This window comes from Cervus canadensis, chromosome 19 (assembly GCF_019320065.1).
Source record: "Cervus canadensis isolate Bull #8, Minnesota chromosome 19, ASM1932006v1, whole genome shotgun sequence".
Lineage (NCBI taxonomy): Eukaryota > Metazoa > Chordata > Mammalia > Artiodactyla > Cervidae > Cervus > Cervus canadensis.
In genome coordinates, this window is record NC_057404.1 from 26,482,077 (window position 1) to 26,507,291 (window position 25,215).

Here is a 25,215-nt window from a genome sequence, read left to right on the forward strand (position 1 = left end):
GATCTCCTTTAACTAGATTCATGAGGACAAAATGTTACCAGCTTGACTAACCACTTGAATTCTTACTGATTGGAGTCGCTGTTAATTTCTAAAGTTGAAACTAATGAACAATATATTTTTCTTCATGGACCCAGCAATTTGCCATATAAGGCAAGTAACCACATTTTCATTGTTTAAAGGTTTATGAACATAGGCAATATTAACTATAAATACCAAATCAATTATTTTGGAAACATTTTCAGTTAAATTTAGTACTAGCTAAAGACTCTTTACATTCTTCATATATGTCTTATAAGAAGCTGCTTAAAAAATAGAGAGGTGGTATAGAGCTGAAGATTTCAGAACACAAAACCAGCAAAACTGTAACTTTCTTGTTCCCAAGGTGCTTGTGATTATTACTCCTAATTTTAGAAGTTTCAGTCTCATGAGCATGAAGCATGCTATTTTCTGTAAAGTACCAAAAAGCAGAATAAAGGTTTTTCTCTTAATTTTGCAAGACTGCCTTAAGAAATCAAGGGAAACCCATTGGCTCAACAAATAGAAACATTATTTTCTGTACTTAGCACCTTGTGGATGGTGGGAAGATACACCTCTCAGAGTAGAAAGAAACATTTGATGACATAATCTATTTTCTTCCTTATTGGAAAAGTGATCTTTCAGGCTGGAACAGGTTTTATTTGTTAATCTGCTTTGTTTTTTAAACAAACCAGCATAGTGTATTTTTATATCCATATTTGGATAGACTTTATAAATTTGAAACCTTTTGGTACATAAAGTCAGCACAAATAATACCTCAAATGAGTGCTAGGAGATGGAAACTGGAAATCAAATAATTTTTATTGAATTTATTTTCTTTTCTTTTATCAACCATCAGGATGACTGCCATTCACATCACAAGAAATCTAGCTAGCACTTCTAAGCTAATATCTAACCAAGGCACCAATTTAAGAAGGTCAAAGGCTCTTGGTGGTAGAAGAAATCCTAGAGATTAGCAAATACAGCCCCCACCACTAACTAAAGTCTCTCCATGCATGATGCATGCACCACTTGGATCAGAATCTGCTGAGGTGCATACTAAAAAGCACACTCTATATCAGACCTATTCAAGTACAGTCTACACCGTCAGCATGCTCTCTAACATTGGAGAACAAATTTAATTATCTTTCATATGTCAGCTCTTTGAATATTAAGGAATATTGTCTTGCTGCTGAAATTTTTTTTCTAAATACTGTGTCCAGGTATAGTTAAATATCTGATAGAAAATATGCAGATGATCATTATTTCTCAAATCAGATTTAAAATGGAAGAAAGAAATTAGTCTCGGCAGAGTTATTAATCAGAATTTATCAATTCTTGTTTCTAAGGAGACGAAAACTAAAATTAGACACTGCATTCAAAATACTTAGCCCAGTGTCTGACGCCCAAGTCCAGGTAATAATAGTGGGATCAGTAGAAACTGCTGCAGTGGTGATGATAGTGAGCACGGGGGTGAGGGTGTTACTGTACTGCTCGGCAGACTCACTGCTGCCTGCCTGCCTCCCTCCCGAAATTCTTCCTTCCTTCCTTCTTTTCTCCCTTTGCATATTTTTGTAATTTATTTTTAAGAGTTTACCAAAATGATATATGTGCATGGTAACAAATCAAACAATAGCTCTAATTTTTTTAAAACAACAAAACCCCTTTTGCATATTCCACCAAACAAAGCTTAGTTATACAATGGTACTATCTTTTAGTATTTGTTTTAATTCTACTGATAATATTTTGTAGTAGTAAGTAACACATTAGCAACTACACTTCTTGACTTATCAGCTTAGGAACACAACTACTGACTCTATAAAATGATGAATTAGCTACCTAAACTTTCACTCCCTCCCTTCCCTTCTTCCCAAAGATAAATAAATATATTATTCATATTATTTTCCCAGTTCTTCAAGTGATCAACTCTGTAATCTTAGACCTATACCTCTAGTTCTTGTTTCACCGACTTTTGACAGTGTCTCTTGGTGTTCTGACTGTGAAATGCAGATTTTTAGCAGCAAACTGTTCTTTTACTTTCATGCCTCCTTTAATTCAGTCACACTTTTACCTGTGCACCATCTGTAGTTCAGTTCAGTTCAGTTGCTCAGTCGTGTCTGACTCTTTGTGACCCCATGGACTGCAGCACGCCAGGCCTCCCTGTCCATCACCAACTCCCAGAGCTTACTCAAAATCATGTCCATTGAGTCAGTGATGCCATCCAACCATCTCATCCTATGTCGTCCCCTTCTCCACCTGCCTTCAATCTTTCCCAGCATCAGGGTCTTTTCAAATGAGTCAGTTCTTCGAATCAGGTGGCCAAAGTATTGGAGTTTCAGCTTCAGCATCAGTCCTTTCAATCAATATTCGGGACCAATTTCCTTTAGGATGGACTGGTTGGATCTCCTTGCAGTCCAAGGGACTCAAGAGTCTTCTCCAACACCACAGTTCAAAAGTATCAATTCATCAGTGCTCAGCTTTCCTTGTAGTCCAACTCTCACATCCACATTGTCTCACATCTTACATTGTTCACAAATTGATCATAAAAGGAAAAAAGCAATTAAGATTGTTTTCTTTTCTATATGTTGGGCTCCTGGTTCTAATGGAGGGGCTATTCTGTATTATTCAATTTGTTACCACATGCATATGATTTGGGTAATTTTTTTTTTCTTTGCTGGAAAAAGTATCTAGTCAGGTTTCCTAAATCTAGACAAATGCTAGTGTAAGAGGGTTTTATTTAGAGGTATTGAGATTCAAGCTAGAATAGTTAGCTTTCCCCAAATGTTTGCTTCAGGTTTGTTGAAGTCCCTGCTCTACCTCGTTAATTGGCAACAATCTGAGCTTACCTTGTTCCTGGTAGCACAGCTGATAAATTTTGAACACTGGCAATTGACACCAGCACCTACTCTTCTCACCACTGCCCTATGCCATCTTCCCCAAAGCTCAAAATGTATGAAAAATATTTGATGAGGTGTTAACTATTTGTGATTGGAAACAAACTGAAAATTCCAATATTTTGTGGAAACACAGAACGTTAGCATTTGTAGAGATCCACCTCAGAAAAAAAAAGAAAGAAAAACATGAGTGGTCCAAATGTTGTCCAAGTATCTAACTCCACCACCGTTTTCAGAAGCATGGTAGAGGAAGGTAGTACCACGAGGTTGATGCAATTTTCCCGTTAATGGATCACCAATGTGTCTTTCCAATATCAGCCTACTTTTTCCTGGTGGTAATCCTTAAAAATTTAGCTAAGAGTTGCTGGGAGCTGCACCAACTGGCCTTCACCTCTTCTGATATGTGTTTATGCTCCCCTGTCCTAGTTCCTGTCTCCCAAGAATCTGTGGAAAACCATGTTCACTAGTCATACCCATGCTTGTACGTGTGCATGCTAAGTCACTTCTCTCGTGTCCGATTCTGTGCGTCCCTATGGACTGTAGCCCACCAGGTTCCTCTGTCCATGGGATTCTCCAGGCAAGAATACTGGAGTGGGTTGCTGTGCCCTCCTCCAGATCCATGCCTATATACTCTTCCTAATTCTCTTTGATATTATGGGAAGGGGCTCAGAAGGAATTAGGGACTTATTTCTGAATAAAGTATATAACACTCTTCTTGGGATATTTGAAGATGCTCTCAAAGTTTGATCCAGTTCTAAGAAACATTGACATTCTGCCAATGAATCCTTCCTTAGATTTTTTTTTCCCCTTTCTGAAATCCTGGGGAAAAAATCTCTGTTTGGACAACAAATTCTCATCTAGCCTTTGTACTCTTGTCACCATAAATATCTAGTTGTAACTAGATATTTAAAAGAAGAAAAGATTTTGTTTTTGTATCAACATACTTTCCCTAATACCTATATATGGTTTCCTTGACTGCTAGATAAATCACATCTAAATTTTATTCCAGACTCAAAATGAGCTGCAAATTGAAGTTTACAAGTGATATTTCACTCATAGCCACTCCACTACTATTTTTTACAAAGACATATATCTGCATAAAAATACTCCTAAAGTAGGTGCTGCTATAGCAACTGAGTGTTCCTTTCAGCTCAGGATGCCTAAGGGTACAAACTGCAAAACTGACAATTCTCTTGGTAGTTCCTGACTGTATCAAAGCCGAAAGATACACTTTTTTTCCTTAAAAGGATGTTTCTTCCCAAGGTCACAGATCCCAGAGTCTGATTTGAATCCTGCCTCATGCTCTGAATTAAGCAAACATCAGCTCAAATAGCACTTGTATTTTCAACTTATATGCTGCTTCTGAACTTGCATAATTAAGTTTTTATTTCATTTCTCATTCTTCTACAGTTGATTTTATAACAGTTTTCCCTATAAGTAGTTTATCCAAGAGAATCATGGAGGAAGGACAGAAATCAGACCATTGTCAAGAATTATCATACCAGCTATTATTTATTGAGTGCCTGATAGATGTTAGGCAGATTGCTAAGCTCTTTGCATTGCATTATCTCATTATATCTTTACGTACACCTTATCAGGTAGATGAGAAAGAAAGATTTCTGAAATCCATTAAGCCTAACTTCCCATACCATCAGGTGAAAACCTACATCACAGTGTGAGGAATTTCACGCCCGGATACTTCAGTTGCAAAATCAGTATCTGCAAAGCCCAGAGGCCAGAAGTCCCTGGAAAAGATAATCTTTCTCGAGAAGAAGGAGCAGATAAACTGGTTTTCCCAACTCTGGACATTCATTTAATTGGGAACATATCCAATTCAGATATGTGCATTTTAGATGCAGATATATGTGTATACATACATATATATGTGGACATGTATGTGTGTATTTTTTCTTTATCCATTCATCGTCAATGGACACCTAGTTTGTTTCCATATCACAGCTATTGTGACTAATATTAATACTAAATATAGGTCTGCAGATATGTCTTCAAGATACTGATTTTATTTTCTTTGGATATATTCCCAGAAGTGGGACAACCAGATCATATGGTAGTTCTACTTTTAACTTCTTGAGAAACTTACTGTTCTCCATAGTGGCTGTACCAATTTACATTCCCAGCAATGGTTTTATTTTTTCTTTTTCTTGCTACATCTTCACCAATATTTCTTATCACTTGTCTTTCTGGTAACAGCCATTCTAACAGGTGTGAGATGATATCTCATTCAGGCTTTGATTTGCCTTTTCTCCAGAGATTCTGATTTATCTGGAAGTCAGATTTTGCCATGCATTAGAATCATCTTGAGGGGATTTTTAAAGCGGCAGATATCAAAGCTGCACCCCAGATCAATTAAAAGTAGACCCGAGAGATATTTCTACACCACAGAGATATGCAAGAAAGAAAAGATTGTCAAAACTTGTGGGATTAGTTAGAGGTGGAGGGGGACAGAGAGAAGTCAAGAGAGGCACTCAGATTTCCAGCTTGAGAAACTGGGAGACACGTGATGTCCAGCAGTCTTCCTCCTGAGTTCACCCTGCCTCTAATACGCACCACTGGAAGCTGCATTCTCTCATGAAATACACATTTTTGGAACCCTGCAGGGAGAGGACCTCTGGTACTGATAGGGGGAGTCTTTGCAAATAACTGGAACGCTAAACTAAAAACTGTATTTCCCCAGTATGCAGAAACATTGACATCTATTTCCTGTCAAAACCTTTAACCATCTCCTGCACAATCAGCTCAGTTGTGCCAAAGGAGATAGCACCAAATCCTCTTGTAGATCATAAAAGAACTGATCACATTGTATGCTAATCATTTGTACCCTTGTCTGATTCTGCTATCAGATTAGGAGCTCCTTAAGGGATACAGTAGGGGTAAAGAATCTGCCTGCAAGGCAGGAGACCTGGGTTCAATCCCTGGGTTGGGAAGATCCCTTGAAGAAGGACATGGCAACCCACTCCAGTATTATTGCCTGGAAAATTCCATGAACAGAGGAACCTGGTGGGCTATAGTCCATGGGGTCACAAAGAGTCGGACATGACTGAGCAACTAACATTTTTACCTTTTCAAGGGATACAGTGTCTTTGTATCTCCAGAGCTACTAGTATGTAGTAGATGTTCTTGACTGTGATTTGAATGAAGGCACAAATGGCCAACAAATAGAACACAGTTTACACGAAGCGATAATAAATTCTCTTTGATGTGGCTGTTCACGTCCCCCCCAAAATGCTTGTGTTTTCTTTCTTGTCCATGTCTTCTCCTAGAAAGTTTACAAGAAGCCACTGCCAATTAATGCTAGACACATTCATTGGTCCAAGAGGATATTATTTCTGATTAAAAATTAACATGCTTTGGCATGAAGCTGTCAATGTCAATCGGTTTAAATCAAACTGAAATGTCAAACCACTTAGCATATGGCTTATCCATATCTAATGTTGGAAGCAAGGGTGACATTCTCCCAAAGAGAAAATAACCCTAGTACATAGTGAGCTGCTGAAACTTTAAAGGGCCAAACCTCATCTGAAAACACACAAAGTCCTGTACTTACAATTTTCAACACACACCCTTTCATAAGCACATAAATGCAAGTTATAAGGGGGCAAGAATGAATCTGCCCTATTTTTCGCATCATTCTCAGAACTACACAGTGCCTGGTACAAGGTGAACATGCCACAGATATTGGCTAAAGGGACAGATACGAAGAGAAGAGTTATTTATCAAAGTGAAAGCATCAGATCTGCCCACCACCACAGATGCCATTAGCAGTCACATATTGTGGCTGACGTTTGCTTTAAAATGCAGTAAGAGTGCTTAAAGGACAAGTCCTGAATTTTTATAATAAAGAAAGGCGACATTCAAACAATAGTTGGTAAGAAAATTATGAATATTATCTGTGCAAAAGAGATTACGAAAACCAAGATTATCAACCTGCAGTGTTCTCTCGTGAAACCAAACTGCAGTGATACACTCACATCAGTCCTTGTAGAATATTTGGACTTACAGATAATTCAGTAAGTGTCTTTGAAACACTGGATGGTCATAAGTTAAGGAGCCTCCAGTAGATGATAATATTATATAGTTAATCAAATATAACCAAAATTTATTGAGAGTTTACTATGCGCCACACACTATATCATTAAATTTGAAGTTGTCATTATCTACTCATTGATTAATAATCCACAGAATTATGTTGTTCCCAAGTTGCTACTCTCATCATCCCTTTTACAAATGAGGAAGTTGACTGGGGAAGTTAAGCAACTTGCCCAAAGTCACACAGCTCAAAGGTGGTCGAGATAAGAATCATATGCAGGCAAAATACAGAATCGTTCTTTAACAAAATATAAACACAGTTAAGGGCTTCCCTGGTAGCTCAGCTGGTAAAGAATCCACCTGCAATGCAGGACACCCCAGTTCAATTCCTAGGTCAGGAAGATCCCCTGGAGAAGGAATAGGCTACTCACTCCACTATTCTTGGGCTTCCCTGGTGGTTTAGATCGTAAAGAATCTGCCTGAAATGTGGGAGACCTGGATTCGATTCCTGGGTTGAGAAGATCCCTTGGAGGAGCGCCTGGCAACCCATTCCGGTATTCTTGCCTGTAGAATTCCCATGGACAGAGGAGCCTGGCGGGCTGCAGTTCATGGGGTCGCAAAGACTTGGGACACAACTAAGCGACTAAGCACAGCGCAGCAAAGACAGTTAAAACTAATCTAACAAATCTCTAGGCATGTTTCAAGGGAAACATTAAATATTAAGATTGTCTGCTGCTAAATGATCTCTCAAAATTGCAAAATTGATCATTCATTAGGAGCAATACCAATTTCTCATGCCTGGCATTGTTTCAGGGAGGCAGGGAATGCAGTATATATTATATTAGGGAATGCCACTGCTCTCATGGAGCTTACATTCTAGTGGGGGGAAATAGATTATATGCATAAAATATAAAGACAGTATTTTCAGATTACGACAAGTGCTATGGAGAAAAGAAAGCAGAATAATATAATAAGAGTGGCGTTGTGACTTAAAGTTACTTTAAGTTAGGTGTTTGAGAGATTTTTCCCTGACACAGTGATATCTGGGCTGAGCTCTATTTTGACAGGAAGAGGCAGCCTTTTGAAGATCTAGGAAAAGAGAAATTCAGCATAAGGAACAGCTGATGGCGAAGTGCTGAGCCTGGGGAGAGCCTGGAGCTCAAGGAGCAGAAAGAATGCCAGTGTCAGAAGGAAGGAAAGAATAGGAAAGGAAGGTGGGGAGAGGAGGAAAAGAAGCAAAATCACTGGGAGTTTCACTGTAATTGCATCCAATATATAAAGTCATTTGTGGATAATTAATCACTTCAAAATCATGTATTCCCATCCATCAAATGGAATGTGTTTTTATCTATTCCAGGCCTCTTTCAAATCCTTCAGTAAATTCTCATGGTTTTCTTTATATACATCCTACCACAATTCTTAACAATTCTCATACATTAAATTTTTAAATTAATATAAATGGGACTCTGTTTCTTCATATATATATATATATATATATATATATATATATATAAGCAATTATAAGAACAACATGGCAAACTTGGTGAAAAATTCTTGTTCCCAAATGATATATGCCTCTATGGTCATTGAAATTTCTTTTTCTTCTTCAGACAGAGCTGAATACTGACACATTTTTTTCTTCCTTATTAAGTTCCAGTCTGACCACATCTCTTTCTCTTACGGATATCATTTCCTTCTCTACCCCTTCCTTCCTCCCTCCCACCTTCAATCCCTCCATTCCTCCTTCCTTCTTTCCATTTACCTATCTATTTAATGGGCTTCCCAGGTGGCACTAGCATAAAGAATCCTCCTGCCAATGCAGGAGATATAAAAGACAGGGGTTTGATCCCTGGGTGGAAAAAAATCCCCTGGAGAAGGGCATGGCAACCCATTCCAGTATTCTTGCCTGGAGAATCCCATGGACAGAGAAGCCTTGAGAGCTATAGTCCTTAGGGTCACAGAGTCGGACACAACTGAAGCAACTTTACATGCATGCATTAGATTAGATCTATTTAATAAACATTGATTTCAGAATCTGTTGTATGTCAAAAACTACACCTGAAACACAGAAATATAACCTTAAGTTGCCTGTGGCCTATTGAGGTCAGATAATTAATAAGAAGTCGAAATGCGGCATGGTAAGTTCTCTGGTGGAATAGAAGGAGCATGTGATGGGAGCACAAGTCCCCTCCCCCAGCCAGGGGTGGTTAAAAGACACTTCCAAGAAAGGCTCAGCCTAGAGACAAGGAGGTTTGGGCAGAGGCTGTTCAAAGAACCCTGGACAAATGGGTATATTCATCAGACATGAAACAACCACCCAATCTGGCCAATGTGTACAGGAATAAAATATATTTTTTCAATTATACAAGTAACCACATAAACAGGTTTAGTATAAAAATCCAATCAAAAACTAGGAACATGGAAAGAAAGATTTTAAATATATGTTTTCTTAACCTGAAAATCTTAAGGACAATAATTTTTAACCATATGGCTACATAGACTTTCATAATTTTTTCTAAATGTATATATACATGCCTATTTTACATAATATAAATATCACGATACATGTTATTCTGCAACTTCCTTTTTCAATGATAATATCTTGGAATGCTTATATTGTCTATGAAAGTGGAAGTGAAAGTCACTCAGTCGTGTCCAACTCTTTGTGACCACATGGACTGTAGCCTGCCAGGCTCCTCTGCCCATGGAATTCTCCAGGCAAGAATACTGCAGTGGGTAGCCATTCCCTTCTTCAGGGTATCTTCCCAACCCAGGGATCGAACCCAGGTTTCCCACATTGCAGGCAGGTTTTTCACCCTCTGAGCCACCAGGGAAGCTATGTTGTCTATACATATAGATATCACTCTTTTTAATATCTATATGATATCTATTTTTGCAGAAGTGAAATGTAGTTACATGTTCATATTAATGAAAATAATATTAAACCTAAAGAGTGGAAATGAAAGTACCCTAATCCTCCTAGAACTTATTCTCATTCTCATTCCCCAGAATTAATTAACCTGTTTTAAAATCTCCACATCCTGTCTTGGAAATGCTGTGGAGTGTGTGTATATGTGTGCATATGTAGATATTTTCTCCATTCTCTTAAAGTCAAGCTGCTCTCAGGGACTCATCAGTATACAGACACCCTACTTTTGCTGTGCTGATCCAGCCCTCTCGGAAGAGCTGGGAGTGAGGTGTAGAGAGGTGGGTTGTGGCACTGGGCTTCCCAGGCGGCGCTCGTGGTAAAGAATCTGCCTGACAATGCAGGAGACCCAAGAGACACGGGTTCGGTCCCTAGGTCAGGAAGATCCCCTGGAGGAGGGCACGGCAGCCCTCTCCAGTGTTATTTCCTGGCTGGTGGGCTCAGTCCATGGGGTTGCAAAAACTTGGACACAACTGAAACAGCTTAGCACAGCACATGGCTATTCACCACAACAGGGTAGAAGGTTCTATTCAACATGTGGTATGACCTCAGGAAAGACCAGTCAGAAAAGAACTGCATTGTCTGACATGGAACATTCTTTTACTGGGGTAACAGGCTAAAGGAAAACAGAACATGCTCTCATTGCCACTGTTGGAGGGGGAAGGAGAGTTTTCTTTGTAAATTATTCACTTTCTTAAGCCAAGTTATTCAGAACATGCATTTTAAATAAGGCACAAGAAAACCAACAGGATCCATAGGCAGAGCATCTATCTGAATTGCCACCTGCCACAAAGAAACTAATACTGTATCCTCCAGATAAGGACATTCACCTTTACATGCTGCAGAGTTACCAGTGATCCTAGCTCCTGGCACTGTGATAATTTATAGCAAATGAGGCATGTCTTTGTAGGAATTATTTATTTACTTTGAAGTAAATCTGTGATCTGTGAATGACCCTATTACTTGTTAATAGGAGGAAAGAAGTACTTGCAACTGGAATGAAAGCAAAAGCATGTAATATGTTCAATGTGCAGTTTTCACAATTTCTCCCCAAAAGGTTCATTTCAGTAACATTCACAAGGAGGTAAGCAAAGCAAAACTATCGTCCACACTTGAGAGGTAAGAAAATGGATCCCTTCATACTTAGATACCTGACCTGTCCAATTTTACCTAGAAAGCTCATGAGCAAGCCAGAACTGGGGGGCTTGTCACCCCAGGGGCTTTCAGGGTCATATTTAAATATTTAATCATTATGAAGCTAAGATTAGCATTGCAGTTTATATTTGATAAAGCAAGTTTACAACAAACAATTTCATACAATAACTCAGTTAAAAAAGAGTATTTGAGGTACTATTTACAGCACTTCTTCAGAACAAGAAAATATAGTTTCAGGAAATTTAAAAACTTGATTCAGCTCATGCCCCTAAAAAGAGACAATATTCAAGTGACAGTGCTTCTGCTGGAAACGTTCACTTACTCCTATCCATTTTATTACACCACAACACCTAGAATTTCAAAACATTTAAAGCCAGTGTTATTTTATTTCTCCAACTCATGAAATAAGGCAGTAAAGGGATTTTCACCCTTACTTCTCAAAGCAGAAATTAGCGGTTTAAAACTACAGTCACGCTATTGGGAGAATTAGCAGCTAGCTCTAAAACCAAGGAAATTTATTCTCCCTCTGCAAGACCGAGATAACTGTACTATCTAAATAATCACAGCGATTTCTCTAGGAAATCAGCACAACTGCAGAAGTCTGTAAGAGCCCATTGCTTTGGTCCTTTGTAGGATAAGGTTTTACTCTGGGTGAGTAGATTGTGGGTGAGATTTTCTAGATTTGACCACGTGGGGGCAGTATGATCATGGCATTGAAAGGCTTCCAACCTCAGCAGTTCAGGAGCGCGCACGACCGATTAACGCAGGAAAGCATCCCTTTGTGTCCTCTTCTTTGACTTGGAGATATGTAAAAAAGATAGCAAGCTGTGCTGTCCCCGAATGAAGAGCTCTGCTTCTTCCATCCAGCTTAACTGGAGGGATGTGGGTGCAGGATGAGGGGCAACATTATAGTCTAATGAGCCAATTACTCTGAGTGCCACAAATACACCTAGGGACTTGGAGAAAGGTGCTTCCACAAGGCTGGGGGGATAAAAGAACAGGACTATAATTTTAGGCAAATCACAAGCTTAAACGTGCCCCTGGCCTTAAAATGTCTTTTCTTTTCTTTTCATTGGACTTCCCAGCAAAGAAACAGGAAAGAGATGTTTATATTGGCATTGTCCCGTTTTGTTGGTGACTGTAATTTGTACAAGTCACATTTATCCTAGCAATAAATCTACAATGCAACCAGGTTGAAAACCCATGCATTCAAAATATTTAATCCTGTTACTCTTACCTACAATTTTATTATGGAAGACACTAGCTCTCGCCCTACCATATATAGGAGCTTTTTTTTTTTTTTTTCTGGTATACTAAAAGGACTATCTCACTTTATCCTTACAGCACTTCTATATAGTAGCTGTCATTATTTACATTATACAGATAGGGAAAGCAAAGTCAAGAAACATTAACTGAACTGACTCAAGTTCACACCGAGAGAAAATAGGCAGAACCTGATCTATTTGATATACAAACCCACAATTTGTCTTCTTCACATACTTACTTCAAACTCTGAATCATTTCTCCCTCTCTTTTCATTAATCTGTGCTTTCTTTCATTTTATTATTATTCAAATTTACATTTAAATAGGGAAATCTCAAGAGGGAAATAAGAAATAGCTAATCAACTAATGTCCAAATGAGCCTTGATGTTTTAAAGATAGAAAGGAGAAAAAATATAACATGTTGATCTGATGAGAAAGAACTGTACATGAATGCACAAAATGAAAAGTAAAAAATTTTCTATGACCTACACACATACCCCTCTCTACAATATTACCTTACTCATAATAAATAATATGAAATACAAGTATAATATATAATAGTGTATGTAATAAGCTGCACTTATAAAGTATCAACTATTAACCAGGCACAGTTTGTAGCACTTTAAATGTATTAAATCAATTAAATCACTTAATGTGTATGAAGAGTCATATATTCATTTTTATTAATTCTAAAGGATCTTACTCTTCATAATATTTTGAATTTCTCCTATTTGTCTTATTTTTTTCCTTTAAATGTGTATTTTGGAGTCTTGTGCAGGATGATCTTTTTTCTTTTTTTAACTATTTTAAACTATCCCATGGCAAAGATGAATCACAATTAATAGATACTGGTAGTTTATCTCTGCTCCCAGTGATCTTGAATAACAAACATGGATCGTTAGTGCTCTTTTAATTTAGAAGTTCCATTTTAGCAACAACCATAAGAAACTGAATATGATTAAAGGGTGGTTAGGTTAGAAAGGAACTGATAAATGAAGAGAAAGACTGTTTTTATGGTTTAGAGAACTATCAGGAAACAGCATTGCCAGGCATCTTAAGGCCATAGCAAGCAGCACTGGGCCGGCCAAGGCTAGTCACTGACTTCACAGGTCAAATTATCCTGTCCCCTGAGCACATTATCCTGTCAGCAAATTATCTTGTCCCCTGAAAACCTCCTGAAATAAAATCCTTCAGGCCCATGGCAACAGGTTCCAATCAGTCAGTCAGTTCAGTTGCTCACTCGTGTCCAATATTTTGTGACCCCATGGACTGCAGCACGCCAGGCCTCCCTGTCCATCACCAGCTCCCGGAATTTACTCAAACTCATGTCCATTGAGTCGGTGATGCCATCCAACCATCTCATCCTCTGTCGTCCCCTTCTCTTCCTGCCCTCAATCCCTCCCAGCATCAGGGTCTTTTCAAATGAGTCAACTCTTCACATCAGGTGGCCAAAGTATTGGAGTTTCAGCTTCAGCATCAGTCCTTCCAATGAACACCCAGGACTGATCTCCTTTAGGATGGACTGGTTGGATCTCCTTGCAGTCCAAGGGACTCTCAAGAGTCTTCTCCAACACCACAGTTTAAAAGCGTCATTTCTTTGGCACTCAACTTTCTTTATGCTACAACTTTTCACATCCATACACGACCACTGGAAAAACCATAGCTTTGACCAGATGGACCTTTGTTGGCAAAGTAACGTCTCTGCTTTTTAATATGCTATCTAGCTTGGTCATAACTTTCCTTACAAAGAGTAAGCATCTTTTAGTTTCATGGCTGCAGTCACCATCTGCAGTGATTTGGGAGCCCCCAAAATTAAAGTCTGACACTGTTTCCACTGTTTCCCCATCTATTTGCCATGAAGTGATGGGACCAGAGGCCATGATCTGAGTTTTCTGAATGTTGAGCTTTAAGCCAACTTTTTCACTCTCCTCTTTCACTTTCTTCAAGAAGCTCTTTAATTTTTCTTCACTTTCTGCCATAAGGGTTGGTCTCATCTGTATATCTGAGATCATTGATATTTCTCCAGGAAGTCTTGATTCCAACTTGTGCTTCCTCCAGCCCAATGTTTCTCATGATGTACTCTGCATATAAGTTAAATAAGCAGGGTGACGATATACAGCCCTGATGTACTCCTTTTCTTATTTGGAACCAGTCTGCTGCTCCATGTCCAGTTCTAACTATTGCTTCCTGACCTGCATACAAATTTCTCATGAGGCAGGTCAGGTGGTCTGGTATTCCCATCTCTTGAAGAATTTTCCACAGTTGGTTGTGATCCACACAGTCAAAGGCTTTGGCATAGTCAATAAAGCAGAAATAGATGTTCCTCTGAAACTCTCTTACTTTTTCTATGATCCAGCATATGTTGGCAATTTGATCTCTGGTTCCTGTGTCTTCTTTAAAACCAGCTTGAACATCTGGAAGTTCACGGTTCATGTATTGTTGAAGCCTGGCTTGGAGAATTTTGAGCATTACTTTACTAGCATGTGAGATGAGTGCAATTGTGTGATAGTTTGAGCATTCTTTGGCAGTGTCTTTCTTAGGGGAATGAAAACTGACCTCTTCTAGTCCTGTGGCCACTGCTGAGTTTTCCAAATTTCCTGGCACATTGAGTGTAGCACTTCCACAGCATCATCTTTTAGAATTTGAAGTAGCTCAACTGGAATTCCATCACCTCCACTAGCTTTGTTCGTAGTCATGCTACCTAAGGCCCACTTGACTTCGCATTCCAAGATGTCTGGCTCTAGGTGAGTGATCACACCATCGTGATTATCTGGGTCATGAAGATCTTTTTCCTACAGATCTTTTGTGTATTCTTGCCACTGGATGAGGGGCCATGGTTTCCCACTGTGATAACTGGTGTCAGCTTTCTGCCCACCAACTCTCAATCTTCTCTTTTCTTCTCTTCCCCTTCCTACCCCTTCCTTCTCTCCTCTCTCTGTCTCCTTCTCTGTCTTCCTCTCTACCTCTCTTTCTATCCTTCCCCCCAAAACATAATCATTTAACAGTTATCACTCTATCCTTATTGGGCAAGGCACCCCACTTGCCACTCTGGCCATGCTCCCATTACAATCATTATTTCTGTTTTGCAATTGGCATTTCTATGCTACAGTGTGGCTTCTGCCATTCCCCAAATCCACCATCCATATGTGGGAGCCCTCAGTTTTGTGTCCGCACCTCCCATCATAAACCCAAGTCAATGTAAAACAGAAACCACTGAGCTATTGAAAAAGCTGGTGTACTTCCTACCAGTCCATTCTCTATCCACTTAGTGAAGATTGTGTTCCCTGGGCTCTCCTGGGACCCACAGTCAGGTGTAGCACTCTCAATGTCTTACACAATAAAACCACTCAAACCTTTCACCTACCCACACCTTAAGATGCTTCCAAAGAAGTTCTGCCACCAGCACCCCATTCACTTTTATATTTAAGCTTCAAGGTGCCTGTCCAGAAAACTCGGATATCTTTTCCAGAACATGAAAGCAGAGTCATGAGAAAGTGCCCTGACAAAATTTCTCCCAAGCAAGCCTCATAATCTACTCTGCCTGCTCCAACACCCTCCAATTCCACTCTCACAAATGCGTCCCTAGTTATTAATGGTACATATTAGTCAACTTCTAGGGCTTCCCTGGTGGCTCAGATGGCAAAGAATCTGCTTGCAATGCAGGAGACCTGTATTCGATCCCTTGGTTGGGAAGATCTCCTGGAGGAGGGCATGGCAATTAGAAAGTCAATTCCTAGGCAGGCTGATAAGAAGTCCAGGGCTCCCGAGGAGGAGAGAGGGACCTGGGGCTCTGAAGGATGAGATAGGAGTCTGGAATTCTCAAGGAGGAGGAAAAAACAAATTTTTTTTCCTACATTTCTAAGTCTTAGTCACATAAAACATTTTTTTTTTCTTTAAGTCCAGAACTGATAATTACACAACAAACAACTCAGTTTAAACTCTGTACTAAGGATTATATAACAACAATGTATCCTGCTTGAGGACAGTTTCTCCTTCCTGAAAACCTGACTAATCCTGTTGTCTTAAAATGTATATTATGGGAGTGGGTTTGGTAAGATCTTTCTGTTGTTAAATTCTAATCCTGTCATCTTAAAATGTAAATTGTGGGAGAAGGTCTAGTAAGATCTTTACAACCTTAAGGCATTCTTTTGATTTATTGTAATAACCAATTGGAAGTAAAATGGAAATAAAAGCAAAAATAAACAAATGGGACCTAGTTAAAAGCTTTTGCACAACAAAAGAAACTATAAGCAAGGTGAAAAGACAGCCTTTAGAATGGGAGAAAATAATAGCAAATGAAGTAACTGACAAAGAATTAATCTGAAAAATATACAAGCAACTCCTGCAGCTCAATTCCAGAAAAATTAACGACCCAATCAAAAAATGGGCCAAAGAACTAAACAGACATTTCCCCAAATAAGACATACAGACAGCTAACAAACACATGAAAAGATGCTCAACATCACTCATTATCAGAGAAATGCAAATCAAAATCACAAGGAGGTACCACTACATGCCAGTCAGAATGGCTGCTATCCAAAAGTCTACAAGCAATAAATGCTGGAGAGGGTGTGGAGAAAAGGGAACCCTCTTACACTGTTGGTGGGAATGCAAACTAGTACAGCCACTATGGAGAACAGTGTGGAGATTCCTTAAAAAACTGGAAATAGAACTGCCATATGACCCAGCAATCCCACTCCTGGGCATACACACCGAGGAAACCAGAATTGAAAGAGACATGTGCACCCCAATGTTCATCACAGCACTGTTTATAATAGCCAGGACATGGAAGCAACCTAGATGCCCATCAGCAGATGAATGGATAAGGAAGCTGTGGTACATATACACAATGGAATATTACTCAGCCATTAAAAAGAATACATTTAAATCAGTTCTAATGAGGTGGATGAAACTGGAGCCTATTATACAGAGTGAAGTAAGCCAGAAAGAAAAACACCAATACAGTATACTAACACATATATATGGAATTTAGAAAGATGGTAACAATAACCCTATATGCGAGACAGCAAAAGAAACATAGATGTATAGAACAGTCTTTTGGACTCTGTGGGAGAGGGCGAGGGTGGGATGATTTGGGAGAATGGCATTAAAACATGTATATTATTGTTTGTGAAACAGATCACCAGTCCAGGTTCGATGCATGAGACAGGGTACTTGGGGCTGGTGCACTGGGAGGACCTAGAGGGATGGGATGGGGAGGGATGTGGGAGGGGGGTTCAGGATGGGGAACACATGTACACCCATGGAGGATTCAAGTCAATATATGGCAAAACCGCTGCAATATAAATTAAAAAACAAAAACAAAAAATACATAACTCCCTTTTCTAAGACTACCAAAGGTGGCACTTTCCATTCCCTCTTCTGATGTCTATGTCAGAAGCTTTCTATGTCCCTTTTCTTACATTAAGAAAACTCTGCTACACAAAAGTTCTTGAGTGATCAAGCCTGGTCTCTAGTCCCGAAGCCAAATCTTCTTCAGAGATCATGCATCCGACATCATTCACTGTAAGTTATCAGCAACCCACTCCAGTAGCCTTGCATGGAGAATCCCCGTGGATGGAGAAGCTGGCCAGATACAGTCCATAGGGATGCAAAGCGTCGGACACGACTGAGCAACTCAGCACAGCACAGTCAACTTCTGAGATTCCTTGGGGGTATAAACTATATTTTCTTGAGGTCCAAATAGTACTTCCCCATTCCAACAGTGAGTGCTAAGATCTGATCACAGATATTGGTCTAGAAGAAGTGAAGTTTAGTGGATGTAGAGCTTGAGAACGGGAAAGCACTATTAAGGCCTTTCATGGCAGAGCATCAGATGGCCTCCAGGAAAGAGAGGCTACTTTCCTCTGGCAAAAGGAAGAGGGGTGCCTCTTCCCTGGTGGGACATTCAAGGGAAGGTGAGGTTCAAGGTCCTTGGGCTTCTTGACCACAAATCCAGTTCTCAGGCTCTTCCTGCTTTTCTGTAAGGTCCTAACAGAGGAAACACGTCATGGCTGTGCCCTTGGTCTGTTCTGCAGCTGCATTCCCTGACTTCCTGAACAATCTGATGCAGACTTGTAACAGATCGCACTGCTGTTCATTGCAGCCACAGAGCCCCTCTGACTCTCCTAGAGTGTTCACGCTGGCAGCTTACTTCTCTGAGTCTATTGTTTTCTTTTGCCAAGGACTGCAATGCAGTTAATCCACTGCAATATCCTCATAACTATAATTTTCCCCAAATTGTTTACTCAGCAGAACCTTTCCATAAAATAATGTTCCACCTACTCCTTTCACCTCCCAATTAACTGTAAGTGAAAACATTAGTAATTATAATGCCACTACATGCCAGGGGCTATTACCCTACTAATTACTGATACCATGGATCCCTCATTGCCATCAGATCACAAGTAACCAACTCCAAATCAGATTCTTGATGTCTGCTTTCCAGGACTTCTCCTGATCCCAACTGGCATAGCATAGCATTCCCACAAGGCATAATTTGAACTATTATTGACAAGAAGTTAAGTAGTACGGGAAGAGTATTTAAACAAATAATGACAAGATAACAGAATAAATTCTAAAATAAAGATATGAATATTATTTACTCTAAAACCTATCTGAGAAGGTGGGTGATTATACTTGTAAAGTCAGGGATGTCTTCATGGAGAACTAAGGTAACAAAATTTATTCATCATTCACTATGTGTCAGGATCTATGCAAAGCCCTTTAAAATTAATACTTAATTTTTTTCATTTATTTTTATTAGTTGGATGCTAATTACTTTAGAATATTGTAGTGGGTTTTGCCATACATTGACATGAATCAACCATGGATTTACATGTGTTACCCATACTGATCCCCCCTCCTACTTCTCTCCCCATCCCATCCCTCTGGATCTTCCCAGTGCACCAGCCCTGAGCACTTGTCTCATGCATCCAACCTGGGCTGGTGATCTGTTTCACATTTGATAATATACTTGTTTAAATGCTGTTCTCTCAGATCATCCCACTCGCCTTCTCGCAGAGTCCAAAAGTTTGTTCTATACATCTGTGTCTCTTTTTCTGTCCTGCATATAGGGTTATCATTACCATCTTTTTAAATTCCATATATATGTGTTAATATACTGTAATGGTCTTTATCTTTCTGGCTTACTTCACTCTGTATAATGGGCTCCAGTTTCATCCATCTCATTAGAACTGATTTAAATGTATTCTTTTTAATGGCTGAGTAATATTCCATGGTGTATATGTACCACAGCTTTCTTATCCATTCATCTGCTGATGGGCATCTAGGTTGCTCTCATGTCCTGGCTATTATAAACAGTGCTGTGATGAACATTGGGGTGCACGTGTCTCTTTCAGATCTGGTTTCCTCGGTGTGTGTGCCCAGCAGTGGGATTGCTGGGTCATATGGCAGTTCTATTTCCAGTTTTTTAAGGAATCTCCACACTGTTCTCCATAGTGGCTGTACTAGTTTGCATTCCCACCAACAGTGTAAGAGGGTTCCCTTTTCTCCACACCCTCTCCAGCATTTATTGCTTGTAGACTTTTGGATAGCAGCCATTCTAACTGGCATGTAGTGGTACCTCCTTGTGATTTTGATTTGCATTTCTCTGATAATGAGTGATGTTGAGCATCTTTTCATGTGTTTGTTAGCCATCTGTAATTAATATTTTAAATAACCCTATGATGCTGTGAAAGTGCTACACTCAATATGCCAGGAAATTTGGAAAACTCAGCAGTGGCCACAGGACTGGAAAAGGTCCGTTTTCATTCCAATCCCTAAGAAAGGCAATCCCAAAGAATGCTCAAACTACCACACAATGGCACTCATCTCACATGCTAGTAAAGTAGTGCTCAAAATTCTCCAAGCCAGGCTTCAACAATACATGAACCGTGAACTTCCAGATGTTCAAACTGGTTTTAGAAAAGGCAGAGGAACCAGAGATCAAATTGCCAATATCAGCTGGATCATTGAAAAAGCAAGAGAGTTCCAGAAAAACATCTAGTTCTGCTTTATTGACTACGTCAAAGCCTGCGACTGTGTGGATCACAATAAAATGTGGAATATTCTAAAAGAGATGGGAATACCAGACCACCTGACCTGCCTCTTGACAAACCTGTATGCAGGTCAGGAAGCAAGAGTTAGAACTGGACATGGAACAACAGACTGGTTCCAAATAGGAAAAGGAGTATGTCAAGGCTGTATATTGTCACCCTGTTTATTTAACTTATATGCAGAGTACATCGTGAGAAATGCTGGGCTGGAAGAAGCACAAGTTGGAATCAAGATTGCCAGGAGAAATATCAATAACCTCAGAAATGCAGATGACACCACCCTTATGGCAGAAAGTGAAGAAGAACTAAAAAGGCTCTTGATGAAAGTGAAAGAGGAGAGTGAAAAAGTTGGCTTTAAGCTCAACATTCAGAAAACTCAGATCATGGCATCTGGTCCCATCACTTCATGGGAAATAGATGGGGAGACAGTGGAAACAATGTCAGACTTCATTTGTTTGGGCTCCAAAATCACTGCAGATGGTGACTGCAGCCATCAAATTAAAAGATGCTTACTCCCTGGAAGGAAAGTTATGACCAACCTAGATAGCATATTAAAAGGAGAGACATTACTTTGCTAACTAAGGTCCATCTGGTCAAGGCTATGGTTTTTCCAGTGGTCATGTATGGATGTGAGAGTTGGACTGTGAAAAAAGCTGAGTGCTGAAAAATTGATGCTTTTGAACTATGGTGTTGGAGAAGACTCTTGAGAGTCCCTTGGACTGCAAGGAGATCCAACCAGTCCATCCTAAAGGAGATCAGTCCTGGGTGTTCATTGGAAGGACTGATGCTGAAGCTAAAACTCCAGTACTTTGGCCACCTCATGTGAAGAGTTGACTCATTGGAAAAGACCCTGATGCTGGGAGGGGCTGGGGGCAGGAGGAGAAGGGGACGACAGAGGATGAGATGGCTGGATGGCATCACTGACTCGATGGGCATGGGTTTGTGTAGATCCCGGGAGTTGGTGATGGACAGGGAAGCCTGGCGTGCTGCGATTCATGGGGTCGCAAAGAGTCAGACACGACTGAGCAACTGAACTGACTGATGTTGCAGACAGTTCTGCTGGCTCCACTTTAAAAATGAGAGCACTGACTAAAGCTTAGCAAATTCCCACAGATGCTAAGTGGCAGAAGCCGGGGTCATGCTTTTGAACACTGCACTAACCTTTTTTTCTGGAAGACTTGATGCTGACCTGGTTTTTGATAAGGTGCTTTTTATCAATTATAGAAGGAGAAAGAGTACTGTGGGCAAAAAGGAAAGGAGATGCAAAGTCAAAGAGATATGAAAAGACAACCATGCTTTAGGATAGTAAGAAATTCAATATGAACTGGGAGCCATTTAAAGGGCATCTTAGTTTGTTTGCGCTGCAATACCAAAATATTACAAGACTTATAAAGAACAGAAATTTATTTCTCACAGTTCTGAAGACTGAGAAGTCCAAGTTCAAGGCACCAGAAGATTCCTTGTTTAGTGGGGTCCATCCCAGGTGGCACTAGTGGTAAAGAACCCACCGATGCAGGAGACATAAGAGACACAGGTTTGATCCCTGGGTTGGGAAGATCCCCTGGAGGAGGGCATGGCAACTCAATTCCAGTATTCTTGCCTGAAGAATCCCATGGACAGAAGAGCCTGGCGGACTACAGTCCATAGAGTCGCAAAGAGTCAAACACGACTGAAGTGACTTACCCCAGCACACACATCTTCCTGGTTCACAGAAGGCTGACTTCTGGCTATTTCGTCACATGATAGGAGAGCCAAGATAGCTCTCTAGGGTTTCTTGTGTGGGCTCTAATCCCATTTATGAGGGCTCTACCCTGATAATTTAATCATCTCTCAGAAACCTCACTTCTTAACACTGTCACACTGGAGAATAAGTTTAAACATGGGAATTTGGGGGAAACAGCAACGCTCAGTCTATAGCAGAGGATGAACAAGAGTGAAGAACAGGCAAGAGAATTTAGACTGTACAACCAATTGGTGGGTTTTACAACAGGAGGTCATGAAACTCTGAAAATGAATTATGGCCTGATACCAGCAAAGGGGCCTAGAATTTGTGCTGCTTCATTGATGTTACCTTACCCTTCTCTCTGAATGTAAATGCCAGATACCCTATTTGCATCTACATGACTTTGGATCAATCTCTCAATCTCACTATCCTGTTTCTCTAGGTATAATATGAGGAAGATAATAGCTACCACCTACCTTGTCAGATTGTTTAAAATATTCAGTGAAATAATGTGAGTATAGTACTCAACATCCACATTTAACTGAGTAAGAATTCAACCGTAAGCTCTTGTCCAGAGATAGAAATATAAAGAAAGCAAGAGAAGGGAATAACAGTTCAACATTATGTGAAATTCCACTTTCAATAACTGGTATCTATTCCTAGGTGAGAAAGGAGGTGTGAATCTGCTGTTCTCCTATTTAGCCCTAGTTCCCCCTCTGCCTCTCAGACTGTAAGCATATCACAGACCAGAAATCTTTTGTGTTTAAAGCTATGGCTTAGCACAGTGAATGAGACAGTATGCATTCAGTGAGGGTTCACTAAATGCTTGTTCATATCCTTGGTGTGATTCTTCTCCTCTCTCTTCATCTTCCCAGATGTCTTCAACCTCTGTCACTGGCTTATTTGTCAAACTTTCTCTCTTTGAAGAAATAGCTGTCCTATGTTGGGGACTTGGCCCACCTTGGTCTGCAGAGAAGTTGCTGATTTGCCATAAGTGATTTTTTGCAGGATTATCTAGAATAATAATAATAATAGCCAATTTTAGAATTGGCTATTCAAACCAGAATCTGTTCCTGAGTCCTTGCCTAATTCCCACAAACATTCACCTAGAACTGATGTCCATCTATTGCCCTACCAGCCCCAGAAGGAAAGAGAATAAAGAAGAGCACATTACTCTCAACTCCTCCTACCCTTTATTTAAGCCCCATCTCATGTCCCAACCTGGGACTAATCTTTTCCCACAACCCTGCCAGGGACAATATCCTTTCCCATCCTGGGAAAATCCACCTCTACCCACAAGGTATGATCTGGTCCCAGGCTCCTGGCAGTCATCATGATCTGACAGCTCATTCCTAAAATGCTTGTTTGTTTAGAGTTAGTCAGCCCTGTATACAAGACACCAGTGGGCCTGCCAAATAGTGCTGTGCTGGTCCAAGCTGATCTCTACTCCTGTTCCCAGCCCGTCCTCCTATGCTGGGTGAGGACAATATTAAGCCACCTTTATGTGTGGTCTGTCTTCCACTTTCCATCTCCTGGGAGCAAATGCTTAGGCAAGAAAACAAAAATGCTAACATTTTCCTGAAACAAAAAATAATGTTTAGAGTTCCCTGAGCTCACAGTACCTTTCTCTTCCCCTGGGAGGATTCTTGGCTTTTTTCCCCAGCGTGGCCCCCAAACGCCAGTCTTCACTTACACCCCAAGCAAAGAAACCGAAGAAAGCGAGGCTGACTCCTGCCTCCATGACAGGCAAGGCCTTTGCTTCTTCAAACTTGCCAAAGGAAGAAAAAGAACAGCAAGAAGCAATTGTACATATTGATGAAGTACAAAATGAAATAGACAGGCTTAATGAACAAGCCAGTGAGATTTTGAAAGTAGAACAGAAATATAACAAACTCTGCCAACCATTTTTTCAGAAGAGGTTGGAATTGATTGCCAAAACTCCAGATTTGGGGGTAACAACAATTTTTAACCATCCACAAGTGTCTGCATTGCTTGAGGAGGGGGATGAATAGGTGCTGCATTATTTGACAGGAGTTGAAGTGATAGAATTTGATAGATAGATAGATAGATGATAGATAGATAGATAGATAGATATTAAATCAGGTTACAGAATAGATTTTTATTTTGATGAAAACCCTTACTTCGAAAATAAAATTCTTTTCAAAGAATTTCATCTGAATGAGAGTGGTGAACCATCTTCAAAGTCCACTGAAATCAGATGGAAATCTGGAAAGGATTTGATGAAACAATCAAGTCAAACACAGAACAAAGTGAGCAGGAATAGACAGCATGAGGAACCAGAAAGCTTCTTCACCTGGTTTACTGATCATTCTGATGCAGGTGCAGATGAGTTAGAAGAGGTCATCAGAGATGATATTTGGCCAAATCCACTACAGTACTACTTGGTTCCTGACAGGGATGATGAGGAAGGGGAAAGAGAAGAAGATGGTGACAATGATGAAGAGGAAGAAGGATTGGAAGATATTGATGAAGGGGATAAGGATGAAGGTGAAGAAGATGAAGATGATGATGAGGGGGAGGAAGGAGAGGAAGATGAAGGAGAAGATGACTAATGGAACACTGATGGATTCTAACCTTTTTAAACTTTCTCCAATCCCTGGGAGCAAGTTACAGTCTTTTTCTTTTCTCCTCTTGTGCTCAGTCACCCTGTTTTTGAGGTCTCTTTTCTCCTTTATACCATGGTTCACAACTTATTTGGGGGGGAAATACCTTGAGCAGAATTCAGTGGGAAAAGAATCTCTACCCCTTTCAGTTCCAAATCCATTCTTTTTTTTTTTTTTTAATCCCTTCCTGTTTCAACAAAACCTTTATGGAATCAACACCACCATGCTCTGTAGGAAAAAAGAAAAACCTTCTGCTCTCTTAGCTCTGCTGGAAGCTGGAGGGTGCTAGGCCCCTGTGTAGTAGTGCATAGAATTCTAGATACTTTCCTCCTTTCTCTGTATATTGGGGTCAGAGATTACACTGTGTCTCTATGTGAATATGGACAGTTAGCATTTACCAACATGTATCTGTCTACTTTCTCTTGTTTAAAAAAAAAGAAAAAAAAACTTTAAAAAAAATGAGGTTATAGGTCACCAAAGGGTAGGTTTGAGATGTTTGGGTGGGTTAAG

The 25,215-nt window shown here is 40.0% G+C and overlaps 1 pseudogene; it reads left to right on the forward strand.

Annotated features, from left to right (window-relative positions):
- Positions 1 to 9,084: 9,084 nt before the first annotated feature.
- On the forward strand, positions 9,085 to 24,856 carry LOC122422027 (annotated as a pseudogene).
- The last annotated feature ends 359 nt before the right edge of the window (positions 24,857 to 25,215 follow it).